Source organism: Octopus sinensis, linkage group LG10 (genome assembly GCF_006345805.1).
Source record: "Octopus sinensis linkage group LG10, ASM634580v1, whole genome shotgun sequence".
Lineage (NCBI taxonomy): Eukaryota > Metazoa > Mollusca > Cephalopoda > Octopoda > Octopodidae > Octopus > Octopus sinensis.
Window position 1 is genome coordinate 13,174,780 of NC_043006.1, and position 7,500 is coordinate 13,182,279.

The 7,500-nt window shown below is 35.6% G+C and overlaps 1 long non-coding RNA gene across 1 annotated transcript in view; it reads right to left on the bottom strand.

The window, feature by feature from the left end:
* The window catches only part of LOC118765026, a 24,177-nt gene that overhangs the window by 5,293 nt on the left and 11,384 nt on the right, over positions 1 to 7,500 (bottom strand). The window contains exon 3 of the long non-coding RNA XR_005000871.1: positions 7,288 to 7,293. This is a non-coding gene — a long non-coding RNA (uncharacterized LOC118765026). The remainder of the gene's footprint in view (positions 1 to 7,287; positions 7,294 to 7,500) is intronic.

The window sequence follows — 7,500 nt, forward strand, 5'->3', positions numbered from 1 at the left end:
GTATGTATATTTATACATACAAACATGCATAAATACATACGTATGTATGTACGCGTATACGTTTAAGAGTAAATTTCTTGTAAGGGTTCAGCATAAATGAATAATGATAGAAAAATGTTTGAATTGATGGACTTATCTTTTCTTTATTTATGTATAGAAAGGTATAAAATGTCCGATTTTTCTGAGGAAGCGTTAAATACTTCTGTTTATGTACTGCTGTCTAACGCTGGTGGTTCTCCTTTGTATTATTTGACATCAGATATTATATTATCTTGTCCTAGATCCTCGCCTTCCTTCATTTATTTGTATTTCACTTCGTATGGTGTAATTTCGGGGAAGTGAAGCAACGTTGAGACTTCAATGGCGTTGTCTTCTGTAATGATCGCTCTTGCTTCTGTCACTGAAGTATAGATTTTTAGCAAAACCGCATCCCGTGATGTCATCTTCTTTCAATACTTTCATTTTGGACAACTTTTATTTACCTTCGAAAGAGTTGATAGCATCTCCTTTTTGAATTATTGATTCTATGCTGTTCATTTATATTTCATGTTGTCTACTTTTTACTACTTAACCGTTTATACATTTTTTATGTTTCTGTCTTGTTTCTAATAGAGTTTATTTTTCGTTCCTTCATCTGATCGTGTGTTTTCTAGGATAATTTGTTGACGTTTTTGTCACGTGTTTCTCTTTATCATTCACCTATTCTCTGAGAGCTTTTACTGTGTTGTTATTTGAAACTTAAATGTCGTCACTTTGTGTTTGTTCAACAATTATTGTTTTGTTAATGTCAGCTTGGAAAAGATCGATTTGACACTTAACGATCCTAAGTGGTTTGCTTTCTGAATGAAACAGTTACTTTCTTTCCTTCGGCAAGTCGGTTTTGAGCATTTTTCTTCCCGTCCTGCGATCATTGTTTAACCTTGCTTATCACTTCACTGTTTCGAACCGTACAATGCCTTGTTTATTTGTTGCAATTTAATCTCAGATTTGCAATCCGAACCTTTCTCGTGTCATTTCTGTTGCTTCTTAATTTTTGAAGAGGTCACTTGCTATTTCTTTTAGGTCTTTAGAACTTTTAGACAGGCAAAAATATATAAGGTCTTTTCCCCTAACGTTTTCGTTATTCTCTGAGAATTTTCATAGTAATACGCATTTTCTTCCCTCTCATTTTCCTGGGGTTTATATTTCTCGTTACCAAAGTACAATGGTCAATTACTTCGTTAACGTATCTATAGATTCGCTTCAGTGCTTTGCTACTCGTAGAGGTGTTGATAGATATAAGTGGATTATTTTAAGGTGGCATCGTGTGATAATTTCAGGACAATTCCAGCAACTCGATCAGAAATACCGTTCATTTCATATATGTATGTATATTTGTATATGCATATATATATATATATATATATATATATATATGAAATATATATATATATATAAATAAATACTTTAAATAAGTACTCATTATCACTGTGGAAACCATGTAGGCAGACGGTAAGAAGCTTTTGTTCGTCTTGAAGCTGATAGAGGTTCTTTGTATTTCCTGATGAGAAGATGGCATAATGCAACCTTCATTCCTTCGAAATTAAGAATATGCAGTCTTCGAAACATATATCGAAAAGTAAAGGAATTTTGATAAAATCTTCGTTCGACTCCATTCTTTTCATTTATTCATATAAAAAAACACACAAATTTCCACACACGAACACGGGATTCAGCCCTTGGCATGTAACTTCAACCGTGTTTTACTGAAGTGAATTCGCTACCCAGGTATCGATTAATAGAATTATCATTAACAGGATAATTCATTCATCTACTTAAATATATATATATATATATATATATAATAAAAATAAGCACCAGGATATCAAGTAGTGATGAAATATATACATATATATTTATGTATACGTGTGTGTGGAGGCGCAATGGCCAAGTAGTTAGGGCAGCGGACTCGCGGTCGTAGGATCACGGTTTCGATTCCCAGACCGGGCATTGTGAGTGTTTATTGGGCGAAAACACCCGAGATTCCGGCAGGGGGTGGTGGTGAACCCTGCTGTACTCTTTCACCACAAATTTTCCCTCACTCTTTCTTCCTTCCTGTTTCTGTTGTACATGTATTTCAAAGGGCCAGTCATGTCACACTCTGTGTCACGTTGAATTTCCCCGAGAACTACGTTAAGGGTACACTGGCCCCAAGCTGTATCAGCTGTTGCCTTTCTCTTGTATAACATCAGTGGCGTGGGGAGGGGATGCTGATATGCGTGGGCGACTCCTGGTCTCCTAAAAACAACCTTGCTCAGACTTGTGCCTCGGAGGGTAACTTTCTAAGTGCAATCCCATTGACATTCATGACCGAAGGGGTCACAATATATATATATATATATACATTCTCTTATTCTTATATTGTTTTACTTGTTTCATACAGCCGTGCTGGACCACCGCCTTGAAATACTTTAGTCGAACAAATCAACCCCAGAACTTTTTTTAGGCATAGCACTTTGCCGAATCGCTATGTTGCGGGGACGTAAGCACACTAACACCGGTTGTCAACGGTGGTTGAGGACAAGTACAGACGTAAAGACACACACACAGATATATTCATACATATGTATAAACCACGGTCTTCTTTCAGTGTTCTTCTACCAAATCCACTCACAAGGCTTTAGTCGGTCGGATGTTATAGTTGAAGACACTTGCCCAAGCTGCCACGCATATAACATACATATATATATATATATATATATATATTATATATATATATATATATATATATATACAATTTAAAAATAGGATAATATCTTTATAAGAATTTATCAAGTGGTTAGCGTGAAGGACCTCATACGGGAAAAAAATTATTAATTATTCCCTTTAGATATATTTATGTATATTAATTTTTGTGCACTAATTATGAAATCATATGATCTGCGGCTGAATCTGTTTTTAAATGACTCGCTTCGAGAGTTGCATTCCCTCGCGTTCGGTACAATGTGTTTATTATGTAGTTTTGACTTTAGGAGTCCCTCCTAGCGTGAAGCATTTATGTATAGCAATGCCCTTAATATAACTAAATATATTTAAAGGGAATAATTAATAATTTTTGTTTCCCTTATGAGGTTTTTCACGCTAACTACTTGATAAATTCTTATAATGATTTTATCTATTTTTAAATTGTTAATTTAACCAGAATATTTTCAATACTGAATTTTATTCTGGATAAACATGTGTACCGAGATGCAATTCGAAAAGCCGACCTCTTACATAGACATATATGTTTGAAAAAGTCTATGTACTATGCTGGATACATTCGGTGTTCGTCTGGTATGTTGAGTTTTTGTTCATTTTTATGTGTCTTGATTATGCTTGCACTGACGACTGAAAAGTTCATTTTTGTGCACTAATTATGAAATCATATGATCTGCGGCTGAATCTGTTTTTAAAAGGCTCGCTTCGAGAGTTGCATTCCCTCGCGTTCGGTACAATGTGTTTATTATGGTAGTTTTGACTTTAAGAGTCCCTCCTAGCCTGAGGCATTTATGTATAGTAATGCCCTTAATATATATATATATATATTATATATATATATATATATATTATATATATATATATATATAATATATATATATGTATATATATATATATATATATATATATATATATAATATATAATATATATATGTATATATAACATATATATACAATATATATATAGATGTGTAATATATACTATATTATATAATATATATATATATATATATATAAGAGATAATGGTCTCATTGAGACCTAAAAGTGTCAGGTAATGCTGAATAAGTGCTATAGACAGACCATAGTTAAGTTCCAGATTCGGTAATATTGCGTATGTAATACAGCGTATGTATATAAGAATTTTTTGCGTAATAAAAAAACTAACGCTGTATAGATATTAGAGCATTTATAGATAGAAGGTCTTATAGCTCTTTCTAGGATATTTATTAATTAATATCCTGGAAACAACTGTAAGACCTTCCATCAATAAATGCTCTAATATCTATACGGCCTTGGTTTTTTTATCTTATTACGCAAAAAATTCTTATATATATATATGCGTATATATGTACACACACATGCACACACAACCACACACACAAACACGGTTATAAAACGTGTAGGGTCTGTGTTGCTCCATCTAGGATGTAGTAAACTGAATGCAGGCCTCAACACAAGGTACAGTGAATAAGACACAGCATTTAGCATCGCTGAGATTCCAGGGCGTTATAAGATATATATAACTGCTATAATACCATAAATTAAACACAGCTCACAGCAATTCTGCATAATGACATTTTGCTGTGTTTTATTCAGCCTTTTTGCAATCGTTTTCTGTATTTTTATCATATGTATATTTGCACAGTTCTCTCTGTACGTCAGGGTCTTGCACTCCGGACACATCTCACTGGTCTGTAACTACGAAAATATCTAAACCTCAATACCATTTCATTGAGTTGCCATATATTGACGACACCCTGCAGTCATATTCTGTAGCATTGCTCTACAGTTATTAGCTGCTTGTCAATAACCCTAACAGATATTTATATAGCTCTAGGTTTTTTTTATTACTTTTACATTTTATGATTTTGAGCACTTTGTGACAATTCATTTATATAACAAAAAAGATACCGCATTGTATGCTCTACAAGTTACAACTTGAATATGCGTGCGCATGTATATGTGTGTATGTGTGTGTGTATGTATGTATGTGTATGTGTGGGTGTGGTTGTATTCTCGCTATTACACGGCTCTGTGTACAAGTTCTCTCATATTTTAGTACCACTGTACTTCACATGATTATACATGAAAGGAAATGAAAATATTGATTGTCAAAACGAACGACATAGATAAAATATTTATCATTGCCCTTACTTTTAGTCACCTCTTTCTCTCTCCCTTTCTCTCTCACTCTTATAGTCTTACTCTTCTCTCCCTCCTTCGCTCTTTCTCCTTCTCCCTTTCACTCTCTCTATTCTTCTCTCTCTCTCTTTCGCTGCATTCTCTCCTCTGTTCCTTATCGCGACAAATTTTGTTCCCATTTTTTATTTCCTTCCAATAGTAATCTTAATCTGTATTCGGTAATCTTTATTTAACTGCGTGCAAATTATTCATTGTTGAAGCTTAAGCCTGTTATAATGAAGTCATTAACATATTTAAAATAGTTCCTCGGAGGTTGGAGAGGAGGGTTGGGGGTGGGGGTCGCAGATGGCAAGGTGTCATATTATGACGGTACGTCATGCAACGGAATGGTAGAAACAAGCCAGGAGTCCAGGTGTGGGGTGGGTCGGGGTGAGAATATGTCATCTATATATTTTGTTCACACTCTGGATGGTATTGGCATGGTAGGGTATGTTGTATTCAACTGTTTTCCCCCAACTCTCACTCTTCGCATTCGCGTTAAATTTTTCTCGGTCTTAATATCATTTTAATCAGAGAATGAAATTAAATGAACGGAAAATCTGAGCAAAGAGATTTGTGTCAAATAAAATACTTGTTGAAATATTGATTTCTGGCGTAAAGACAACGATTCGGATTTACAGTGTAGGAAATTTGATTTCAAGTTTACATGTATGGCTGCATGGTAAAGAAGCTTGCGTTCTAAACCAAGTGAATTCGGGTTCGGTCCCATCGCGCAAGGCTTTCTCTAAATGTCTTCTACTGTAACCCCAGACTGACCAATGCCTAGTGAGAGAATATGGTAGACGGAAACTGTGTGGAAGCCCAACTTATACATATATATATATATATATATATAAATGAAAAGAATGGAGTCGAACGAAGATTTTATCAAAATTCCTTTACTTTCGACATATGTTTCGAAGACTGCATATTCTTAATTCCGAAGGAATGAAGGTTGCATTATGCCGTCATCTCATCAGGAAATACAAGGAACCTCTATCAGCCTCAAGACGAACAAAAGCTTCTTACCGTCTGCCTACATGGTTTCCACAGTGATAATATATATATATATATATACTAAGCAATAAAGGGTTTAGCAACGAATTGCCTTACCACATACCGAATTTAGAAATAGCAGTCAAAGAGTTATAGCTATTTCTTCTACTAAAAAGGGAGATCTCAGTAAAAACAGCAATTGAGGCTTTTACATGCCGAAGTCTACTTGGTGTAATTGATAATTATTCCAAATTAATTAATTTCACCCTTCATTATTACGGATATATATATATATATATATATATATATATATATATATGCTGCTAAGCCCGGTTTCACCCGGTCTATTTGGATGATGTGGTTGTGATCGTTTTCAGTTAGCATAATCTATAACAGCGTTTGTCAATCTTATCATTTCGGGTCTCCTGTTTCGATTGGAGCCTCCAACTATATGAAAATGTCCTGATCCCACCCCGTCAGAAAACAGCTTCTAAGCAACTGGTTGTTTTAATGGCAGAAGAAAGAGGGAAATTCCATTAGAAAAGTTTTAATCGGTTTTCTCAGTAAATATGGGGATTAGGAAAAAATACAAACTGCATTCCAATCTATGCACCCGTCACCACGTGTGTGCCATTTTTCATGTGAATCCACCCAGCCGTTTGGCTGTGAACCTCAAGACAAGAAAGAATACAACGATCGTCCATGTCCAATTTATATTATAGATATGTGTCTGTCTGTTTGTGAGTGTGTGGCTGTGTGCGAGAGAGAGAGAGAGAGAGAGGGAGAGAGTGTGTGGTTGGATAGTCCCAGTTGGTCACACTCGGAAACCCAGCCAGCCAGACGATGTAATGACGGTTGTTTTTGGTAGGACCTTATGGAGGAAGTGCTTCCGACTCTACTCACATAGCCCTCCGAAGAATAGTGGGCGGAGAAAATGAGTAGAGAGATGGAACAGTGTTATCACCTCGGCTTGACAAAAACTTATCTTTTGCTGCTAACCATTCCCAATTATTTCACAGAACATTCCTGAAATATTCGTCGATGGATGTGTAATAGGTGGAAATGGAAGACGGCTGAAAGAATACAAGTCAAAATTAAAATGTGGCACTGAAAGCTACACCAATGCTAGAACGGAACGACTCTGCATAGTGCCAAAGGTCCCAACAATGCCATCACGCTTCAGGACCAGTTACTGCAACAGCCTGGGTTTCAAGGGCCCACAGCTTTTTAATATTTTCCCAAAGACTCTGAGGAACTTGCACAAAGTAGATGTAGGTTTTTTTAAATCAAAGCTGGACCTCTTCCTGTCGAGAGTCCCAGATGAACCTACCTGAAGGCAAGAGGTGAAAATCAGGGTAGCAACATCAAACCCCATTCTTCACCAAGTGCCACATATTAGAGGAGGTTCTTAGTAATAACCGTGTAGCAAAACGGCGGTGCATTAGCATGGCCAGAGCTCTGAGCTGAAACTAGAAAAAACAAAGAGATAGTGCGAAATGAGTGAAGATTGTTTATTGACAATTTTGCTCATTGGAATTTGACGGTAAATAAAACGGTTTAAATTTTTGGTTGCTAAATTTCAA